General features: G+C 35.1%; 1 protein-coding gene across 1 annotated transcript in view; it reads right to left on the bottom strand.

Annotated features, from left to right (window-relative positions):
- The window catches only part of LOC135078732 (potassium voltage-gated channel protein Shaw-like), a 325,437-nt gene that overhangs the window by 128,712 nt on the left and 172,617 nt on the right, over positions 1-24,108 (bottom strand). The gene's annotated exons all lie outside the window — the stretch shown is intronic.

Genomic DNA, 24,108 nt, shown 5'->3' with positions numbered 1-24,108 from the left:
ATAAATATGAAAAAATCATAAAGTTAGTTACAAAGTTAATAAGTGTTTCGGTTTCTGGCCCGTCATAACGGTCAATTCAAAATAATCAAATAAGGAACATAATATGGTCCTTCGAGCCGGATATAAATCCTGTAGAATCTGTAGATTCTTGATTAACGTGGGAAATAAACAATAATGTAATTTTTGCTCTCTTTTTTTCAGGTAAGCAATCTGAAAGGCGCAAAATACAGACTTGATGTACATCACGGTAAGTACACAATGTTGTTCCTTATTTACTTTTGTTTGTGTGATTATTCAAATTTATTCAATACAAAAACTCTGTACATTTAGCACGCCTACCACTTGTGTCCGCCATTTCAATTCTTTTGTAGCCATGAGGTTTTATTGGCCTATTAAACCTAAGCATTTTAGATCTAAACTTTCGAGACAAAATAAACTTGATTGCGTATTAGAATTCAGAATGTTTTACTTCAACTGAAATTGGAAGAAATCAACCTGAAAATGGACCAAAATACTAACAATTTGTTCAATTTCAAGATAAGATTTCCCCAAAGATATAACATCTGGCATTGCAATAAATTGTGCTTGCCATGCTGCGCTTTTTGATATTAATCTAGAATTCTAGATCTAGCCTGTTAGGAATGCTCTCTACAGCTGCCTGAAATTTCAGGACTATTTTCTAGAACGTTATTAAAGTTTCGAATATATCCATCTTTCTTGCGCAAAGCAAAATGCTAGCATGAGCGACAATGACAGATATAATTTACCTACCCCAATATACGTAAGCAGACTTAACAATAAAATACACATTACGTTGCAACAATTAATTCACATGAATGACATCTGGAAAAGAGATTAACTATAAGAGTATGCGCACACCGTTGATTTTTAGTTAGCCGATAGTTGTGCCCGATTTTAATTTGTATGAAGAATCGGGCCAAATTGAATCGGCGTAGTGTGCGCACTCCCATACATGCCCATACTGATCAACTGCCCGACTAAACTATCGGCCGACGAAAAATCAACGGTGTGCGCCTACTCTAATAGCGCCTAAATTAATACTCATTTCTAAGTCTAGGCGCAGTCCATCGACATTTAGTTGGCCGATAGTTGGGCCCGATTTTAATTTGTATGAAAAATCGGCTGATAGCAAATCGGTGTAATGTGCGTACTTTCATATTTTATATCTCCATACTGATTAACAACCTGATCCAACTATCGACCAACTAAAAACTAAAAACAACTTTTAACCGTAACTATAACGATAACCGGTGTTTTTTGTATGGAGTTTGACAGTTTTTTGACGTTTGTTAAAGTTAAAGTAAGATGGTGCAACCCAGGCTTAAATTAATGCAACATCATTACAATCATAATTTAATCAAATCATAAAACATGTTTAACGCTACGCCCCGGAAACTAAATACCAGCTGACGTCCACAAAATGGCCGCGCCGTTCAAAATGGAAGTCCCTTGCCAAAACGTTCGTTTCATTGAATTTTCAACCGACTTCTGTATAACTTATTAAATATCAAACAGTTTTGTACCCTATTCTAAGAGTGATAAGGATCGTGTTACGTTTCCCGATTTCATACATTTGGCGAACCTCCAAAAACTGAGTTTGTTCGTGCCTTTTTAAGTCTGAAACATTTTAGCGCCTAAGTCCTAAAATTTGGTTTAGAGCCGTAAATTTTTGGGTTTATAAGAGAATTATGAAACAAAACTTGCGGGTTGGATTTTGTAGCGTGGAATCCATTATTTATTGAGACCAGGGAAAACATTTCTTCCCCTTTGTTTGTGTGGATTGCCCGCGGCTTATGTTTTGTTTCTTGGGTAAATTAATTGCCTAATTGATTACAAAAGTTATTACATCCCAAGTTAATGACGACTCGCTGCGACAACCAACGGTTTAGGTTCGGACTGTTGATTTTAAAGAATGCCATTTCTCTAAAAAGCACAAATATATCATTCCGATATCTAAAACGCTGGTTGGGCTTTAGATATAGGACTCTTGTGCTTGGAAAAATAAACACTTGGCGATTTGTAATTTATTATTCTATAAAAATAAAGATATTTATGATTTTAATTTTGATATTAGCTTATCCGGGAGGGATTAACGGGAATCACTGAAAAATATTAGAAAAAAGTAAATAAATATATTATAGGATCAAGAAATATCAAATAATAAATTAATAAGGCTTAGATAGGCATCAGGCACTTATTAGTTTATTGTTATTAACAGGAGTTCAAAAAAGAACAGACACGAAGTTAGGCATATCTACGAGTGTGTAGTATTTGTTTGCTTGTAACACGTCTATCGTAACGTATAATACTATACAAATATACCACCCATCACTAGTACACTCCACCCTCACTACACGGTCAATAAATACAGTAAATAATTATAATAAATTGCCCGTGAGACCACAAAACGGGAAAAGGTCAAACCCCGACCCGTGTCGAGCAAAAATCTTGCCAACAGGATATGTAAACAGCTGGCCAACATTCCTACCCTACCCTTTTCGAGTTACACGCCTAGAGCCGGGGTTTCCTCGAAAGATCTGTCAAAATACACGAGTTCAGGGAAAAGAGGTGTACTTACAAAACAAACATTTTTAAGACTTACGTCTAGTAAGAAGAGGTGTTAAGATTAAAAATTGTTTTGTTTACAGTAACTTTTCTCTTTTTTTGACTATCGCAAGTTTCAAAAGTTACTTATAGTCTAGTAATAGTAGTCAAGTCGAAGATATTAAATACTAAATTTCACAAAAACCTGCAGTCAATTAATTCAGCGTCTTTTCAAAGAAACATTCTTGCCGAACTTTTGAATATTTCGAACTGATAACATAACTAAGAATTATTAAACATAATACTTATTATCATTAGGCAAATATTATTTAAATCTGTAGCATCTTATGAATGCAGGCGTAAAAATCTATCACTCCTGGTAATGGCAATATTGAGTTTACCATTTTTAAAAAACTAATGACTAATGTCTTTCTATTATGGTAACACATAACAGGAATTTTGTTGTCATAGGGGTCACTTAAAAATTAGAGATTGATGGTGAAAACGGACATAAAATGTTTAAAAGGTTTTCTGGTTTATATATTTTCTCTTCTACAATTTATGTTTTCTCCTTATTTAAAAGGTCAACGCTGCTACCCAAGCAGCAGCCTCAGGGTAAATACCGATCACAATCGACGATAATGTAGTATAATTATGTATGAAAAAACCTCCGAAATTAGGCGCGTGCTCATGACTCGCTGAGTGGCCGAATGTTGTGAACAGGTCACTAATGAATAGAACAGCTCAGATATAACAGAAAGACCAAAACTTATTTTAATTAAAAAGTATTTATTCGCTGAAAATATTCATGACATACAAATTAACCAAATCAAATGGTTTATTTATTACGTAGGCTCATAAAGAACACTTTTGCACGTCCCAACCCTATCGCAGTGGTAGGGTTCGGAACAGTAATATGGGCCAGTGTGCAGTGCTGAGAAGAAGCAGCGCAAGAAACTCAGTTTGTATGAAACTATGTATGCAGGGAAAATAGATTTATTGACATAAAAAATCGGATGCTGAATTATTACGAAAGGCGATAGCCTGTTTTGGTTCCCATCTATTTCGTTCGTTCGTTCGTCCGTTCGTTTCAGCCAAATGACGTCCACTGCTAGACAAAGGCCTCCTTCAAGGTTTTTCACAATGCACGGTCCTGCGCTGCCCGCATCCAGGCTATTCCCGGGACCTTTCAGGCTATTCCAGATCGTCGGTCCACCTAGTAGGAGGCCTGTTCACGCTACGTCTTCCAGCCCGTGGTCGCTTGAGAACTTTTCTGCCCCAACGGCCATCGTCTCTACGAGCTATGTGCCACTTGATTTTAGCAATTCTGCGAGCTATGTCGGTCACTTTGGTTCTCCTGCGGATCTCCTCATTTCTGATTCGATCCCATCTATTTACCAAAATTCATTTAGGGCTGATTTTTCAATCATTAGACTTCTTTTGACTGCAGAATAAACATGACGTCATTTTGACAATTATTTCCCATACTGAAACTGTCTATGTTCCAATTTCCCAAACTTATTTTTCAGTTATAACTTTCCTACGATTGAAAAATCAGCCCTTTAGACAAATAGATAGATTACGATTAAAGTGATATCATAATATTGAATGACCTGGTGTATCTGTTCGACCTGTGGTTATGGGCTCGTTACTGAAAAAGCCGGACAAAATGGCGGTAGATATTAACTTTTTAACTTGTGTTTGCTTTTCCAAGGAACATGGAATAAATCAGTGTCTCTTACATACACTTTGGCAGAGTTTCTCTTGCCCTTACGTACGTAAAAGTGACATAGTTTTTTTCTTATCTAGTCACTTATGTCTTAACGGGTAATTTTGGGTTAGACTGCTTTCTATCTGCGATAATGCGTGATAAATAACAGTAACTTATTACTCAATATCCTAGTATTGTTTAAGCAAGTAAAGCCACGATCATAACTCAGTTAAACAGATTTTTAAATGTTTTAGTTTTTCTCGCTGTACCGTTAGAAATAGCAAAATTCAGTTTGCTCTTTGAAAAATGGAGATGGAAATGACATTAAAATATCATGGACGTGACCGTGGATGTAACAAACGTGACTCGATTCTCAAAACTAACTCTATTTGGTGATATTTCTTGATATGATACGAGGTTACGGACGAATAACTGAGGAATACAGCTCTGAGACTTTTTTATACATATAGGCACATAATATTGTGCCCAGTTATATGAGCTAACTTGGAAATAGGTAGGATGTTTTTTAAAAAGAAGTATCAGTTTTTTTTTTCTGACAAATAATATTTTTTTCTTCTTTAATTTGTATTGGGCAGGACGAATTACTAATAGTCCCGTAAACTCTCCAGCATAGCTATTAATATACTTGTGTTATGAGTGGATTCACCACAATAGTCCAGCGGCGGCGGATTTAGCCCTCCCGACCCTTGAATCGGTAGGCTAAGAGTAGGCGCACACCGTTGATTTTTCGTCGGCCGATAGTTTAGTCGGGCAGTTGATCAGTATGGGCATGTATGGGAGTGCGCACACTACGCCGATTCGATTTGACCGATTCTTCATACAATTTGAAATCGGGCACAACTATCGGCCAACTAAAAATCAACGGTGTGCGCCTACTCTAAGAACTCACGGTGCGATTTTCACCCGCGCCCGCGGCGTTTGTGTAATTGCGGTTTTATTTCAAAACTCACGGGAGCGGTTATTTGCGCGGTTAGGCTAAGAACTCACGGCGCGATTTACACCCGCGCCCGCGGCGGTTGCGGGTTCGCGCCAATCAAGTCACTGGTTCAAAATGGTCGCCCGCCGATCGATCACTGAGCGCGCGGGCTATAACCGCCGAGGCTGCGGTTACCGCGGCGCGCGATTCTACTAGTTACCCGCCTGTGCCGCGGGACCCGCATACAACCGAGCGCGGTGCGGGCACAAACCGCGTCGTGAGTTGTGCGTTAGTTTTTACATAAGTATCTGCATTCTACAGAAGCTGCGGGCCCGCAATCGCCGCGGGCGCGGGTGAAAATCGCGCCGTGATTTCTTAGCCGTAGGGTCTCTACCCTCTTCCGACACCAACACCGTTTAGCTTATACTCGGCAATAACGATGATATTTGCAAGTAAATCACTAAATCAAATAAAAGTTACAAAAATCCTATGCTCTCAAAACAAAAAACATAACCCTCCTTCTGTCGCAGTCGGGTTTACTTTAAATTACCGACAAACAGAAAATAACAAAAGCTTTTCCTCAAACCCGTTTTAAGATAATAAGCAATAACGCGAAGTAACAAACTGGAAAGCCTCCTCATTTCAATACCCTCTTCTCTGGTAAAAAAATAGATTAACCAGCACCTTGGCGACATAGCTGATTGTCCAAATTATGAGGATAGTCACAGAAGAGCTCGTTATTCTGAGTGGCCGACAAATGGGGCATTTACCTAATGGCTCTTTTTGTTCGTTTAAGAGGATTGAGGTAATACGTTTTAGGGTGGATGACAAAATTTGAGGCAACTAAAGTGTTAAGATGGTACTGCGAAAAGAAATGGGACGGCGGAAATAGAAAGAAAGAAGAGACAATTATGGAGTAAGAAAATATCAGTTACTTTTATTGTCCAGAGACGGTACCTACATAAGATTAAACACCTTAGTTACTAATCACAAAGTAATTACAAATACATAAGTAATATGCCACAGTATTTCGTTTGATGTGTCGTCCTCTCTACCTACCTACATGCAAAGATTCAGTTGGAGTAGTCATTTTTGTAATTCGACTTTTATAAAGTGCCTTTACACAGTCCGTCAAATATATTTTTCTTATGGTAAAAATACCTTATGATTAATGAAAACATTTTCCTCTTTTCTATTAGGTACATACGAGTACTTCATTTAGAAATACAAAAACATTACGTCCGTATTGTTTTAAATTAGGTAACACAAAAGAATATCGTCTACATTCAATAGAACAAAACTTTCATTTCCTCCAATTTTCCGCCCAATAACGCCTTCAATGAGCTTTTTAACAGCTTAATATTGTTATTCATACGCAAAGGGGAGGTAGGGCGAAAAGTAACCTCCTCATCCCTAACGTAGTTTGCGTACAAAAGCGCACGCGAAATGCGATAGGCCACAATCACAACACAAAGGACACAAAACTGGCATATCCCGGGGCGTGGTAGGGTGACCATGTGGTTGTAGAGAACAGGACAGAAGGAAACTTTTCTTCTTTAAACAAATCAAATTCAAATTTCAAAATTATTTACATAAAATCAGACTGTATAGAACAAAACTACGAGTAAAAAGAAATTTTGGCGAGACCAAATAATCAAACGATTATTTACAGACATTTTTTTATACATAGGTATATTGCTCACAACATGTAAGAATCATTAAGACTGATTTTTTTTTGTAATTTGTGTAATCGCCTCTAGCTCCAAATATGTAATACAACGTGATAAGTCACATTTCAATCTTTAAAATCTTGACACATTAATTTATAAAACACAAAATAAAAATCTATTTATTTATTTCTTTCAACACTATAATTATTATTATGAACATAAGACATAGCTATAAAATATCATATAAAGCAGTTGGACGTAGTTCTGCCTTTAGGTTAGGACATCCTAATGCTGATTTTGAGCCATACCAAATTCTATCGAGGTGCTAAATTATGTCGATTGATTATGCTAATTTCCACACAAATTCGACATATCTGGTCACCATTATCTACCCAGGTGGGTTTGAATTATTCATAAAATTGTAAATATTCGCGGTCAGACCCATGGTAGCCGCGGAACGGGCTTTGGTTTTCAATTTTGCACAAAACAAATATTTGGAGAAACATTCATTGAAGATATCGTTCGGAATTGATCTTGTTTTGAATAAACTATGGTGTGGAAAAAATACTGTAAAATATTTAATTTTGTGAAAAATATTTATTTACTTATTTCCCGAATGGTTATTATACATAATTTATATTATGCTTAAATAGTTAGCTATATAAATAAACAACTATAGTTTTCAGTAGGTACTTAAAATATGATAATTCGATTAAACCTCAATTCGAGTATAAAAATTAAAATATTGAATCCAAATCAATATACAACATTTAAAGCTGCACGTGTTTATTATTTACAATTAACGAAGAGAAACTGAGCTGATAATTTAATATAATATCCTCTTTCAATACATTTTTTTTTTATCCACAACGAGGAAGCTCTTGGCCTGTATCTCACCTGATGGTAAGTGATGATCAGGCCGAAGGTGGAAGCGAGCTTCACCCGGAATTGCTTTTTAAATTGTTTTTACACCGTAACTGGCTCAAATTACAATTTAATCATTAATTAATTCAGGCCGGCATCAAAGCTTAGTCTCCATTACCAGTCTTATAATCACCACTTTATTATCAAGCCAGAATAATATTAAAATTTTATGAGCAAATTAATTATTAATTTCTGGATTCTGTTATTTATGTATCACTTGATGTTACCTTGCGGTATTTGTTTTGCATAAGAGCCGTATTATTTCGTCACTTATCGTTTAAATAATTATACACAATACATAAATAATATATTAAACGCTTCTGTGGTCTATTCGTAAGACCTCCCGAGTCCCGACTCAGATCCATCGGTTCCGGGTTCAATAGGGATGTTTCCTGAGTAAAAAAATTAGGGGTTTGAATTAGTTCTTTAATGCCCGTTTTCATCATCAATCCCTAATTTTTAAGTGACCCCTATGAAAACAAAATACCTGATAGGTATTACCATAGGGGTCACATAAAAAATTACGTGTTGATGGTGAAAACGGGCATAACTTATCAAAAAATACTCGACACGTATTTTTCGCTTTTTCAAAGTAATGAAAATTTAAAGAAATAAAGCGCGCCAAAGTTCAAAAGAAGAGGCCCGTGACGTCAAGGAATGAAATTGGATGATTCTAAATTCGTCCGGGGCTGGCTACCACCATCATAACCAAGGATGTCGCCATAACAACAAAGAGCATTGTTTTGTTCCAATCCAACGCAACGTTAAAGGTATGATAGCCAGTTCCTCTCTGGTATTCGGTAGAGTATTTCGAGTGAAGCTCGCTTCTTCCTTCAGCCTAATCATCAATTTCTATCAAGTTAGATGCAGGTCAAAAGCTTCCTCGTTGTTGATAAAACAATGCATAAAAGACTATATTAATACATCTAATGGTTAACCCTAAACAACTCAGTGTTGGTTTAGCAAACTTTTCCACAGAAGTGCTCTTGACAGGATTTCCGATGTGCTCTGTGGGCTAATCCGAGTGCACTTGAAATGGCTCGAAATAAGTGGCATTGAGAGGGTTAAGTACGTACTTATCGTGGAATATCTACTCCAAGTTATAATCTGTACAAAAAGTGGGAAAAACAAAGTGGTATTCAGGGTTAAGGAGAAGCTATTATAGCTGGACTAGAAATATTTTTAATAATATAAATATCGTCATTTTTTTAACTTAAATAACTTTGTTCATGGGTATCATAATAGGTTATAACATGAAAAACGATAGAATTCTTCTTCTTCTTTTTGTGTCGACAACAAGCCTACACAGTGTCAGCCCAAAACTCCACCACAAGAGAGGCGTTGTCAGCAGTCAGTTGCTTGGGCACTCAGGGCACGACATCAGGTGCTTCATCGACTGGGGAACAAAACCGCACCTGCACTCCATGTTCAAGCCATCCAAGAATCCCCACCTGACCAGATTGTCTTTACTACGGCCAACCTGCGTCCGAAGTCTATTTAAAGACTTCCAGGTAAGCCACGATAGAATTATTGATGTAAGCTGCAATTATTTTGTAACACTTTTGTGTACAATAAATCAAAGATTTTAATTAAAAAACGTAAATCACCTCTTGTTTACCAAAGTTCCTTACACCCTCTATAGATTTCTACGAATTTCACACAAAAGGGTGGATTTAAGAAGTAATTCCTGACGAGTTGCCAAAGCTTATTAAATAAGATCGTCATACAAACATGGACGTGGAACATGGACTACTTTATATCCGTAATTTTCTCTGAAATTCAATTTTAAAGTTACCCCGCTACGAAATATAGCCGGTTAAAGTGAAGGCTACTAGAGACGATATACAGTCTGTATTTTAGTTTCGTGCTAAGATAATATTTTAGTTAAGACTGACCATTTTTGTACCAAACTCTGGCGTGTTTGTTTAAAATGAGGAGCTTAAAGTTTATTTCTGTTTAAACTGCAGACGTTTTAATTTATTAATATACTACTTTTCCTTAATTATTTTTGTAGGCTTCTTTTTCTTCTTCTATCTACAGAGGACAAAAAACTGCACTACGAAATGCGTAAAGGGAAAAAAGGACAGACAGCTTAACATCTAAATCATAGAATTAAAATTATTTTTGTCGAATTAGATTCCATAGAATGTTCTTAAATTATTTTACAATGTGCTTACTGCTTACGTAGTAATAATAAATTATCGTCAAACGTACGAAGCTAATTGAAAATTATGAATCATGATCTTGGTTCCCTTCATTTTGCGGTATCCGGCACGATGGTTAATTTAATGCCCGGAAAGTTTTCGAAAACAGAAGGATCACAAACCTTATTCTTTCCCTAATCTTTACAAACGTTTTTTATTTATGTTTTGCAACCCAAACGGGGCAGCCCCATGCCGTACGGGGATTTCACTTTTTACACGCCAAACGCCCCCGTTATATTAGATTCCGCATTTCCACCGGGTCCAAAAGACCCGGTTGTTTTTATTTGTTTTTAAACGCAACATAACAAAATTGGGCTATTCCGAAAAATTCGTTGAGAAAGCGCAATTTCAGTGTGTATTTCGTTGTACAGTTTCACTTTTGTGTTCCATCTTTGGTTGCTTGTTAGTAAAGTTTTAAAAGTAGGAAAGATACTTGGAAAAGCTTCTCTATTTTAGGACTCTTTGAGTTACCTTTTTTGAACTTTTGCTAACTAATTAATACTTTTTTCGTGCTTGGTTCCTATTCGTAAAGTTGTTTCAGTTACTTAAATATTATAGAAAATAAAAAAACAAATTGTTGATACCAAATTATCTTTCGATTTCGTCATTCGTACTTTAATGATTTTGACTGACTCACTCACTGATCACGAAATCTCAGAAACTACAAGTACTAGGAGTCTCAAATTTTGCATGGGGGTTATTTTTAGAACGGAGGTGCTCACTAAGAACGTATTTTATGAAACTCCACCCCTAAGAGGGTAAAACGGGTTCCACACGTATGAAGTCGCGGGCGGCCGCTAGTACATTAATTATAAGTAGCTGATCATCTACCAGTACAAATACAAACCTACCAATACAAAGAAATCTATAGATTTGAATGTAAACAAAAGAAGATCAAATAATTATATATACATGTATGTTATATATATATATGTGTACATGGGCGACGGCAATTGCTTACCATCAGGTGATCCGTCTGCTCGTTTGCCTCCTATCACATAAAAAAAAAAATTTATAACCAAATCATACTTGTAATTCACTCTCAGTGATAAATGCTTACGATTTAAGCCCACTCTGCCTACATCTTAAATTGATATGTTTTACATACGACAGCATATCAGACTATAAATTTTTGTTGGAAAATCAACCCTATTACAAGTACACAAGATTATATAGAGTTTATCTTGACGTGCCGTTGTACGAAAAAAGGAAAACAGAACAACATGAACGCGTATTTGCTTCCCTCAAAGTCCTCCTGCTATTTGTTCGGTGGAAGGGTTCAGTTTCGGCTCTATAAAATATTCGTTGTATTACTGAACATTATCAATAGTTATATCAGTGACCTTTAGCTTGTTGTCTGAGTCAGTCTTCCTCATAAAATATCAATAACCTTTTGAAAAACTAATAGTATGTAAAAAATAGAGAGATCTTGATTTGAGGCGTATCAAATGAGGCGTATGTGGACCGTATTCAAGGACCGTATACACGTCCCAAAACATCTTGTCCTACCACCACTTCTGGACAACATTATGGAAGGCTCAAAAATTACCACCAGCAATGATCCCGCCTCTCTTGAGCTTTTACAACTCTTGCCATCTCATAGCCAAGATCTTCAGTTTGGCCTCCAATCAAACCCGACCAGTGAAGGTTGCCCAGAAAGATACATAAATATTCCTAATATACATACGTACCTATATACCTTCCATGACTCCGGGTAAAAACTTAGCAGTAAAGGTCGACCCAGTGACGAGCAAAAAAAATTACTTAACAAACGAAATACAGCGCATAAGTCATGGGTACAAGGTGTCTATTTCATTGACTGGGGTCGATCTGTAAAATTTCTATGCAAAACATACAAATTAACAAGTTATTTTGACTGCTGAAAAATGAACCTTAACTCTGCAATATTTGGTCTTTTTTGGCTTGAATTCGCTGAGGTCTACCATTACATACTTGCATCTCAGCATATGATACTTGCCTTTCGAAGCAGACTGACTTTCCTTTGTCCATTCGTTAGCACATCATTCATTGCAAAAATCAACCTTAATAAAACTACATAAGATTCTACAGTGTTAACCTTCAAATGCCGTCATATTCACCTGTGTACCCGAGATCTCAAAATCGATACGTCGCTTTAGAAACCTGGTACCTAATTTCACGGCTCCCATTTCACGAAATACCCCTGATACGGAACAATACGGAACCCACCGGCTTTCCCAATTACACGCCCCGGCTTTACAAAGAGCCGCGGCCAATTTGTCAGTCAGACCCGCCAGTGATTATGTCTAGATTTTACTCACACTCCAACCTTTTTGGGTTGTAACTAATGTAACTGTGAGTTTGTAGTTATTCATTTGTTGTAAATCACACATTTGAGAACAACCACAATTATTAGGTTCTGTAAATAATTCATACTCGTAGATACGTTTAAAGTGATCCGTGTATAAAAAAAGGCTCTAGCATAATGTTAGTACAGATGGTCCAATAAATGTACAGATGGCAGCACATCAAGCCAAACTCTGAAGCATCTTATACGTTTGTAAAGACGTTATTTTGTAACAAAAATATAGTCGGACATGCCACTGACGGTATACGTAACAATAATGGACTTATGGATAACACATGGTCCTTAATACGTAAGCGTTTCTATTTACATAAGTTAGTCAAAACAGTATAAGTTATAAAAAGAACCTAAGATGTGAGATGCAGGCCAAGAGCTTCCTCGTTGTGGATAAAAAAATATTACTTAACCGATTCAGCGGCTATAAGCGAACAATATAAAAACAAACGCACATCGACGATCCAGCAAAAAATAATCAAATCGGCTACATACTCATTATGCAAATCTAACCCCCAAAATGTATTTCCAATGTTTGTTCACCACAAATGCGGCCTAATCGACCGAATAATGACCCGCAAACAATTACCAAATAAAATCAGTTGTTTTCTGGATACATTCCAAGCCAGTGCTAGAGGCATTCTAAAAAATCTGGAGCGAAACTACGGACTCCAAATGTTGCATTTTTTTTGGGATGAACATTAAGGGTGGGTTGCACCATCTTACTTTAACTTTGACAAATGTCAAAAATCTGTCAAATTCCATACAAAAAGCACCGGTTATCGTCATAGTTACCGTTAAATTTAGGTGGTGCAACTCAGCCTTAGTTTTATGATTCAAATTCAAATTGTATAGTGCTCTGAAATCTCAACTCAATAATAAAAAAAGTGTTTGCAATAACTTATGTTATTTAATTTTAACCCTTTAATTTAATATGATATCATCCTACCAGAATGTGTCTTAAACTTTAAACTCCTTATTGGACAAAGAGCTTTGCAAAGATTTACAGAGTAAAGTTTGAGTAAAAGATTTTGATTGTAAATAATGTTGCAAATTCAGCACAGTTCATATGACTCAATTCGCCCAATTTTATAATCCTATTAAAATAAGGGTAGTTCAATAATGTTGCTACTTGATAATATGTTTTATAGTCAAAGATTTTTATGTTAATTACTGAACTTTGTAGAGGGTACAATTCACTTTTTTATAAAAAAGTATGTTGTTATTGAGTCCTACTTTTTACTCACTGAAAATTACGCCACATTAAATTGTTTGCACGAAAATAAAGTCACTGTCATCAGTAACAGCAACTTTGGCTTATAAATCACTACTTCTTTTCTTTTTCCACAAAAAGTCGCAAAGTTGGCCAACCTAGTCAACACCGACACAGATTAAAAATATTAAGTAGGTCAACTGCGGACAGAAGTTGCAAGGACGGTTTGCAGTGAAAATTAGGGATGTTACTGAAATATCGATGACAACTTATTTAGTGTTTACTTACATCAATACAATTTTAAATGTATATTGTTGAAGTCTATATTTTCTATTAATTGGTGATATTTAGCAAAGAGAACGAGGAAAATATAAAATTTGAGTTCTTCAACTTAACTAAGCTGTAACAGTATCTTAGGCTGGGGTGCACCATCTTAATTTAACTTTGACAAACGACAAAAATCTGTCAAACTCCATACAAAAAGCACCGGTTATCGTTATAGTTACGGTCAAAGTTAGGTGGTGCAACTCAGTATTAAAATTATGTAAAAGCAGCAATAAGACTGTATAAAATTACACTTTCAAACGCTTATTATAGTTATTACTATAATTTGTTTCTTTATCTCTTTCAGTTACAGTTACAGTACACAGTACATAGAATATAAGCAATATCTTGATCAATTCAATATTTCCAATTACCACTACAAAGTGAAATCTCATCATTAAAGTTTAATTTATTATCGATAATCGAGCATCACTAGGACAAAATATCATTTCGAAACGCAATATTGCTCAGAAAATCTTAAATTAAAACTTGTTACACAGATCTGTTTAAGCAAAGCTAGAGAAACGTTCGCTACTAATTCGTGTTTTATTATTAAAACTGCTTAAACCTGGTGCTTAAAGATTTAAAGCTAGGATATCCTTTTCACAGCCGTATTTACTTTACTTTGGAAATAAATAAATCTTACTTAGAGTTTTGGAGAGTTTATAGCCTCAGAAAGGTAAAAACGAAAAAGAATCAAGGAAAGAAAAAAGGAATCAAAAAACTAACATTTACACTTGTCTAAAACGCTACTATGTCTTTCGCTGAAAAACATAAAGATTTAACTATTTAACTCAAGATGAGAGTTAAATAGTTAACGTAGAACGCTTAATACAACTCGTAAGACTGGCAAGCCGTTGTAAAGTGGACAGCGAATCAGATTACATTTTGGTTGCAAAGTAGCACATAATAAGATTATAACAAAACAAAATATATAAAACTCAAAGGTGACAGACTGACTGACTGACTAACTGACATAGTGATCTATCAACGCACAGCCCAAACCACTGGACGGATCGGGTTGATTTGGCATGCAGGTAGATGTTATGACGTAGGCATCCGCTAAGAAAGGATTTTACGAAACTCCACCCCTAAGGTGGTAAAACGGGATCCATGCGTACGAAGTCGCGGGTGGCCGCTAGTAATGTATAAAATGTCCCAGTGTTTACCTCAACGAGCTATCGTCTCTACATAAAAAAAGTGAGCTTGAACCATGAATTAATCAACATTTCTATGTAGGTAATTTGACGTTCTTACGAACGGTAAAATACGGGTAAAATATACGACATTCTTTTTTTTTTTTTTTTTTTTTTTTTTTTTTTTTTTTTTTTTTTTTTTTTTTTTTTTTTTGAAATTTGACATTAGGTCGTGAAAGCGTGACACTGACACTGATACTGATACTAGAACATTTTATAAAGCGGCTCGTTATTCTTTTACAAACAAATGCTCCAATCTATACTCACCCTAAGACGCACAAATGAACTCTACATACTTTATCATCATCATCATCATCATTTCAGCCATAGGACGTCCACTGCTGAACATAGGCCTCCCCCAATGCTTTCCATGTTGATCGATTGGTAGCGGCTTGCGTCCAGCTACGCAGAACTGACGGCCGATGGGGCAGCAAGGTTCTGGTATGGAGGCTGCGTACCGGAAAATGCAGCGTGGCACGTCCACCTACAAGGTGGACCGACGACATCGTAAAGGTAGCAGGGAAGCGCTGGACGCAAGCCGCTACATACTTAATGATTTAACTCAAATCAACTCTGCGCTACTCTGTATTTATTCGCTATAAATAATTTGACTTCAACATCGGTTTTGCTATCATTTGATTGTCTTAAAGCTTCATTTTCAGTTGGTTAGATAAGATTGGACAATAAAGGTAAATGCCCGGTGGACTGGTTATCTGAACATTAGGCAAATCAAAGGCTCGTGGGTATTGTGGGTAGACTTTGAGTAGCTCCAGTGTCTTAGTGATGCTCTGGTATAGACAACCCATCAAGCTTGTTTTGGCATTTTATGTAGGGATCCTACTAAAATACATTTTCAAGTAAAATGTTGGCAAGACAAACCAATGGAAAACTGTGAAAAGTCATCAGATCTTTGCATTCTTATTTAAAAAAATTACAGAAAACATTGGAAATATAGATTTTTTGGATAGGTAGATCCAGTTCGTTCTTAACTTATTATTGATAAAGATAAAGATAAAGATATTTTTATTTATCAGACCATGTGTGAGACAATACAGAAATATATTTTTGGTGTTAGTAGATTTTGTTAGTATCAACATGTCTTACCGATATTCGGCGTGTAAAAATTATAATTACTTAGTCTGTTTTTATCATTACTATAAGTCAATACATCGAAGTCAAATACAAATTAATTTAAAAATATATAATGTCAAAATTTATCATTAAGAAAGTCATTTATACAATAATAGCATTTTTCAATTAATAGTTTCTTAAATTTATTCTTGAAGAGATTATTATTAAGCGATTTATAGGCCTGGGGAATCTTATTATAAATTTTGGGAGCCATGCATACTACACTATTCAGCATCAGAGTTGTCTTTGCATTATGCAAGCATAATTTGCTACCATCGCGACGATTGCGGACAACTTTGTCAGCAAGCCGCGGAAACAGGTGACAGTTTGCTCTTACAAATAGTGCTATTTCCAATAAATATAATGACGGAAGTGTAAGAATTTTATGCTTTCTAAAGTATGGAATACAACTATCGGTTGTCTGAAGGCCAAACATAGCTCGGATACATCGTTTTTGACTTTTAAACGCTATTTCTTTATCCGTTGAGTTTCCCCAAAAAATGATACCATATCTAAGGACTGATTCCACCAGTCCATAATAGGCTGTGAGCAGAGCATCAGTACTTACTACGGTGGAAAGTTTAAACAAAGCAAAAGCTGAACTACAGGTTTTTTTGCTCAGTTCCTCTATATGGTTTTTCCAATTTAGTTTTTTGTCAATTTGTAAACCGAGAAATCGTGTTGTATCCACCTCACTGATTAAAATATCATTGTAGCATATTTCGATATTAGACGGAGAAAGGGATCTTTGATTAAAGTGCATAATGTGTGTTTTATTTAGATTAATTTTTAAGTTATTATTATTTAGCCAGTCAATTATCGAATTTAATGAATTGTTTATGTCATTTTTATATGATTTAATGTCATTACAATTTATAGTTATTGTACTATCGTCAGCGAATAAAGTCATGGGTTGTGCAGTAGCAATTGGTAGATCGTTTATGTATATATAAACAAGAGAGGACCTAGTACACTGCCTTGTGGCACACCATATTTAACTAAACGCTCCGACGACAAACTTATTTCCTCAGATTTGGAGCTAGTGTTTAGTCTACATATTTCAGTTCTTTGGCGACGTTCGCTCAAATAAGATACGATTAGATCCAATACATTTCCTCTAATGCCATATGCTTCAAGCTTTCGGATTAAGATTTTGTGGTAAACATAGTCAAAAGCTTGGGTCATGTCGCAGTATAACGAGCATACCGGTGTTCTTTTATCAACGTGAGTTATTACATTTTTATAGAAGTCAAAAATTGCCATGTTTATAGTTTTATTTTTGCGAAAACCTTTCTGCTCCTGACACAAAATATCGTTTTTTTCCAAATAATTATTTATTTCATTATATAAATATTTTTCAAATATTTTGGAGAAAATCGATATTAGAGCAATAGGCCTATAATATTCCATTGATTCTCTGTCAACTTTTTTGAATAGAGGTTTGACAATAGTCACTTTAAGATCGTCGGGAAAAATACCTCTTTCTATACTAAGATTAAGGATATGACTTAGGTGTTGACATATTTCTTTATTTACTGTTTTAATAATTTTTGTTGCAATACCGTCATGACCTACGCTACTTGTGTTTTTTAGTTTTTTTATTATGTAATATATTTGTATCGGTAGGCTCGGAGCCAGAAACATGGAAGTGAGCATGTGTTTTGAGGTTAAGATAGCTTTATTATCATATCCTTGCAATGGTTTAATTCTGTCGATGAAATAATTATTAAAGGCTTCCGCTATTTGTTTAGGATTAGTTATATACTGGCTTTCAACCTTTATTTTTGAAATGGATTGTGTTGGGATATTCAAACGGGCTTTATTGATAATTTGCCATGTTGTTTTGGATTTATTGTCACTTGTTTTTATTTTATAATTATTTTGAGCTAGTTTAGTCAGAGATATAATTTTTTTAAAGAGTTTAGTGTATTTTTTGTAATGTAATTTGTTCGTGCTAGAAGGTGATTTTCTATATTTCCACAATAAATTCCTTTTTTTCTTGCTACAAATTTTTAAGCCGTGTGATATCCACTTTGGTTTATTGGTTACATTTATTTTAATTCGTTTATGTGGAAAACATAAATTATAGAACAGACGATATTCTTGCAAGAAATATTTATATGCCAAGTTTGGGTCATCTGTACTGTACATTTCGGAAAAGGATAGACTTCCTATACACATTTTAAACTTTTTTATGTTGTCCCTGCTATAATCCCGTATTTCTTTATACCAATATTTTAATTTAATTAAATTTTTAACTGGTAATTTTATTAATTGAGCAGTATGGTCTGACAAGCCAAATTCAAACACTTCTGTCTTACATGGTTTTCCATAGTTATGGGCAAAGTTGTCTATGCATGTATTGCTAACAAGTCTAGTAGGTTGCTTTAGAGCCAATTTAAAATTATAATTTGACAGCAAACATTCTAAGTTCAATGTGATTCTATTATTCTTTAACATGTCAATGTTTATATCGCCAGCAATGAGTATATTATTACATTTTAAATTTAAACTATGCACTAGAAGTTTTTCCAATTTATTAAAGAATACATCAAAATTATTATTACGGTTTGGTACCCGATATACACATATGATTGCAATTTTGTAGTCAGTTAATTCAATTGCACAACATTCAAATACATTAACCAAAGAAAGCAGTTTAATTTCCACAAGTTCTTTCCATTTAAGTCCATTCTTGACTAATATGCAGGTACCACCTCTCTTAGCGTTTTCTCTGCTGAAGCATCCCGCCAATACATAATTTGGGAGATTTAGAAATGATTCATAACCTGCCTTCATAAAATGTTCTGTGATACAAATTACATCAACACTCATATGTCTATCAAGTAGTTCATCCACATTAATCATTAAGGCATCAGACTTGCTTAACAAACCCGCAATGTTTTGATGAAGAATGTATAGAAACTTAGTCTCGAAAAAATATTGACTCAGTTTCTTTGGTAGGTATTTGGTTACTATTGGATAATTTCTCGTTCAAGTTGTAATCTTTAATTTCAGAAATTAATTCTTGCAGATTATTGAATATAGTTTGCATTCCGTAATTATTTACATAACCGAATTTTTCATTAAACATGTTGAAGTCATAATTCAGTTTTTTATTAGAGTCAAATAAGTATGCATGTTCATGGGTCATTATGTCCAAGTGTAGGAGGTTATTAAATGTTTCAACCCTCCAATTAAACATGTTTTGTAGGTGTCCATATTTATAGGTCGGTAAGCATATTATAATATTCGTGTGCTTGATCTGTTGTATAGTGTCACGAATATAGTAGATTAATTCAAAATAATCGTTGGTCGTATTGAAGTCCATTTCTCCTATCATTACTACGCAATAATCATCCATAGTGTATCCCGCCAACTTTTGCTCAGTATTATTCAGTAGGTGTTTGATGCCACAATCTGGGTACAGGTAGTGACACAATAAGTAACCCTGCAGGCTTTTTTCTGCGATTTTAAGTATTTTATTGTTTTTATTAGTGCTTAAAATGCATAACTTTTTAGGATGCTCAGTTTGTTTACGTTTACATGCAGGCTTAGCAATGTCCAAGTTTTGTTTATTTGTGTCAACTTTATAATTTCTCGTTTCCGTTGTTTTTTTAGATTTTTCATCTTTATCTGTTTGTGTTTGTTTAGAAGATGCTTTTATTGTTTGGACCTGTTTCTTTGGTGTGTTCGATTTTTGTTTTTTAATTGGACTGTTAGTAATTTTTTTGTATAGGTCATTTTTTTTCATGAGCTCATTGTTCAATTTTTTCAATTTATTATTTTCCAAAGAAAGAGTTTCAATTTCTGTGTGTGCGCTGTTTAATTGAGTAGTGAGTTCATTTATCTGCTCCTTATACTTACTCAATAATAGGTCATTCCCATCTTCGGTTGATAAATCTGGTAGACTGCTAGCAGTGTCATCTAGTGAGGATTCAATGCAGGATCTGTCCTTAGAGTCGGATCGTGTTCGAGTACGCCGGAATGTTATGTTCTCTAGGAAATTCATTTTTAGTATGAAATTATTGTTCACAGAAAAATACTTCCTTACAAAAAGATTCCGCAGTGCGTGATTTGAAGTTAGTTATTTTTCGTCGACCGTATGACACGGTAGCCGCAAGGCTATCCGTCCTTCCCAAGACTGGACGAAATTGAAGTACTGTAGACAGCAGTGTTTGAAAGTGTTCGTTATTATGACTAATTTGCACTTGATTATTTTGCTCTGTCTACCCTCGAAGGATACTATTCACTCACTGTTTTGCACATTATTTAAAATAGTTAATTGCATTGATTGATAATAAATATAATAATGGTCACAGTTCACAGATTTCGTCAATGTTTATGTTAAGTTTATTTATTTACACTCATAGTCTGTTTCACACTTGTTTAGTAGATGCACACACTTTTCAGTCCATGTTCAAATATTTTAGTCAAATCTTCACCATTGTTGTAGATAACGCTTTCACTTAGAGATAACATCTTAAAAAGCAAATTAAAAGACATAGAAACACAAAAAGAGAACTTTAGCTATTTTTAAGAGTTAAAAATTACGGAGCCTTGTGTTTACGTGATGGCAGCGCCATCTGTACCCGTTTGTTAGGTCTCGTGAAGCACTTTCAGGATCGAGTAACTAGTTGTTCGATATCTAGTATAGTTTAGGAATAATCGAGAGAGATCACTTATCGTTTCCACCCTGTAGAATTTGACAGCGGCGGCGCGGCCTGTAGCAGAGAAGTGGAAATAATGAAATCTAATTACTTATTACCCGACTGCGCCAGAAGGAGGGTTATGTTTTTCGAGTGTATGTATGTATATTTCTTTGGCACGGCCTACAGCCTAAACGGCTTGACCGATTTTAGCGTGAGAGGTGTCGTTAGATTCGTCTTAATTGTGAGAGTGACACTGGCTATATTAAAATTGGAAAAATCAAAATGGTGTATTTCAGGCGCCATAATGTCTTAATTTTTTTTTATCAAAACCTAACGAGTCCCCACTCGGTATCAAAATAAAGGGCTTTTTAAGTAGGTTACAAAAATGTATAGTAAAAAGATTAAAATAAAATTATTATTGATAAAAAAAAACCCAACTGCGTAAAAATGAACTAAAAAAATAAAAGCAAGACAACTTAGTCGGAGGCATCAGCTACATATCACCAACAAAAGAAAAAACCTTTTTATTAAATACACTTATTCTCCGCTTCCCTCTGCTTTGGTAGAAACCGGGTCTTATGTACACAAACGACTACGTTTTTATGTATATCTTTCTAACATTTATACCGGAACTTCCCATACTCTATGTATGGTAGAGCACCTCATTCAATTACATGGATCCGACCAGTCAAGCGCCCCCGGTTAGGGAAACTCGTGCTGATGTGGGTAGAACAATATTTTTATACAATTTGGAATATTATGGATAAAGCTACTGCGTTGAGTAAACCTCGGTATAAGAAATAACAAGATATTATTTATTAGAGTTACGTTTTATGTGAAAACGTAAGCAATGGATGTTTGTTACTCTTTCACACGAAAACTACTGAAAGGATTTTGATTAAATTGTGTGTTGATACACACATAATTTAAGACTCAGGGAAAACATACAGCATAACATTAAATCTGTTTTATTTTTTTTAAAGACTAAAATTTTTCTGTGACACAACAAACTTTACGCGAACGAAGGCACTGGCTAAAGCTAGTGTTAAATAAAAATACATGGGTATATTATGCTAACATTTTACCACCACATTTATTTTTCATAACTTTCCTAAAACACTGCTGAGAGAAAATAAAACGTCGCACCAATTCCATAAGACCATCATTCATCACGAAAATTCACTTCCAAATTGTTACAGAGCCATTGAAACGAATCGAATAATTCACGAAGTTTACAGCAAAGTGATAATTTATTAACGCTGGTCTGATCATTCGTCTATCAATCATCCGAAGAAAGCGAGAGTAATAAAAGTGTCATTATTTTATAACCCGTAGAGTTTATAATATCTTGTGGAATTTATGGACAGGGACTGAAGAATAAGGCCGCTTGTAAACATCAGTTTTTTGACCGAACTACGGTCCGATTTTTGCGCTTGATTTAGCAGTGGTGTATGGTTTAACTTGTGAAAATTGACAGTAAACAAAGGATATCCGTTTTTTGACGGTCCGTCATCCGGTGAAAACGAATGTCTACAAATGGCCTTAGGCTACATATAGGTACACAAATAGCGATCTTTGTACCGCTTCTTTTGAAAATATCTATGATCATCAGGAATAATGTAGGCTTCTAATATTGAGAGAATTTTTCAAATCAGTCCAGTAATTTAGAAGCACATTCAATACAAACAAACAAATTTAGTGTAGATACGTGCGCCGTAACAATACAGTATAGTAAACTATACCTATTTTAGCAACAAAATTAAATGATCGAAAAGTATTTTGCTAATTTTAGGAAGACAAACAGACATTTACATACAAACAGTGCAAGTTAAAAAAAAGCTTGTAATCAAATAATAATCGTAATCTCATAATAAGCGTTTAAGTTTTCTTTTTAACATGATTTTGTGAAGAAATTGTAAGTATGAATATTTCTTAGTTCGTTCTAATTTAAGTTATTGCTTTCGGAAAGTTAAAATCCTTCAAAAGGTTTTGCTTTCAAATTATTAATTTTTATTCAAAAACCTTGAGACGCTGGCAATTATTTTCCATAAATTGAAGAAACTATTAATTACAAAAATATTTTTAGCTGTAACCGTACCTATTGAGCCCTGTCTTAGCAACATTGCTTTTCGAACTAATGTACAGCACATCAGTCTATTATACAGATTTATTGCAAAACCATCTTTATTACAATCACATAAGAGACTACAGTGTTTAGTTACTTATTATAGGTCTACTGCATAACTCACTACCTGAGGTAGGTATGAGAGCGTAATTGACATTTATGACGTGACAGAGCAAACAAATATAAAGCACATTTGAAGTTTCCCTGACGTTTGACGCCCCAAAACCGTTAACCGCTAGACATATAGCTAACAATCGCGTTCTGTAATTAATTTTTAATTACTCTTAACAATTTCGAGGAAAGCCCCATTGTGTTGGGTCTCGTTGTTTCAAAAAATATTTCGATTAAACTTTTTGTGCGTCGCCATTTTAGGCGCTGACGTCGATTAGCGAAATAATAGATCGTGTTTTGTTAATTTTTCTTTTAAGCTGTCAGGGAGTGACGTAAGCAATTTAACTTTGAAATAAGAAGTCTGCAACGGTCATTTGACTGTGTTAACATAATTTGAAATAATTTTCTGGATTTCTAATGAATGAAACAGTCATCATTTGTTTTCCCTCGTAAAGTCATTTGCGACTTGACTATGAAGGCGTTTGTTTAAAATTTACATTATACTATTATGAACAACGACTAATTTATTATGAACTAGCGGCCGCCCGCGACTTCGTACGCGTGGATCCTGTTTTACCCCCTTCATCTATCTTACGCGGTTTAGATTTTTTCATACAAATGTTTTTTCCCGCTAACTCCCATTCCCGTTGGAATTTCGCAATATCCTGTTGTAACTAAGCTTTAAGTTTAATAAGGGACCTGCATGCCAAATTTCAAGCGTCTAACTTAAGCGGTTTAGATTTTTCATACAAAAGGATTTTCCCGCTAATGCCCGTTCCCGTGGGAATTCCTAAGTATCCTATAACCTGCCCAGGAGTATAAAGAATAATTGTACCAAGTTTCGTTAAAATCCGTCGAGTAGTTTTTGTTTCTATAAGGAACATACAGACAGACAGACAGACAGACAGACAGACAGACAGACAGACAGACAGACAGACAGACAGACAGACAGACAGACAAAAATTTTACTGATTGCATTTTTGGCATCAGTATCGATCACTAATCAC

The sequence above is a fragment of the Ostrinia nubilalis genome, chromosome 15 (genome assembly GCF_963855985.1).
Source record: "Ostrinia nubilalis chromosome 15, ilOstNubi1.1, whole genome shotgun sequence".
Classification (NCBI taxonomy): domain Eukaryota; kingdom Metazoa; phylum Arthropoda; class Insecta; order Lepidoptera; family Crambidae; genus Ostrinia; species Ostrinia nubilalis.
This window is presented reverse-complemented; position numbering and strand designations above follow the sequence as displayed.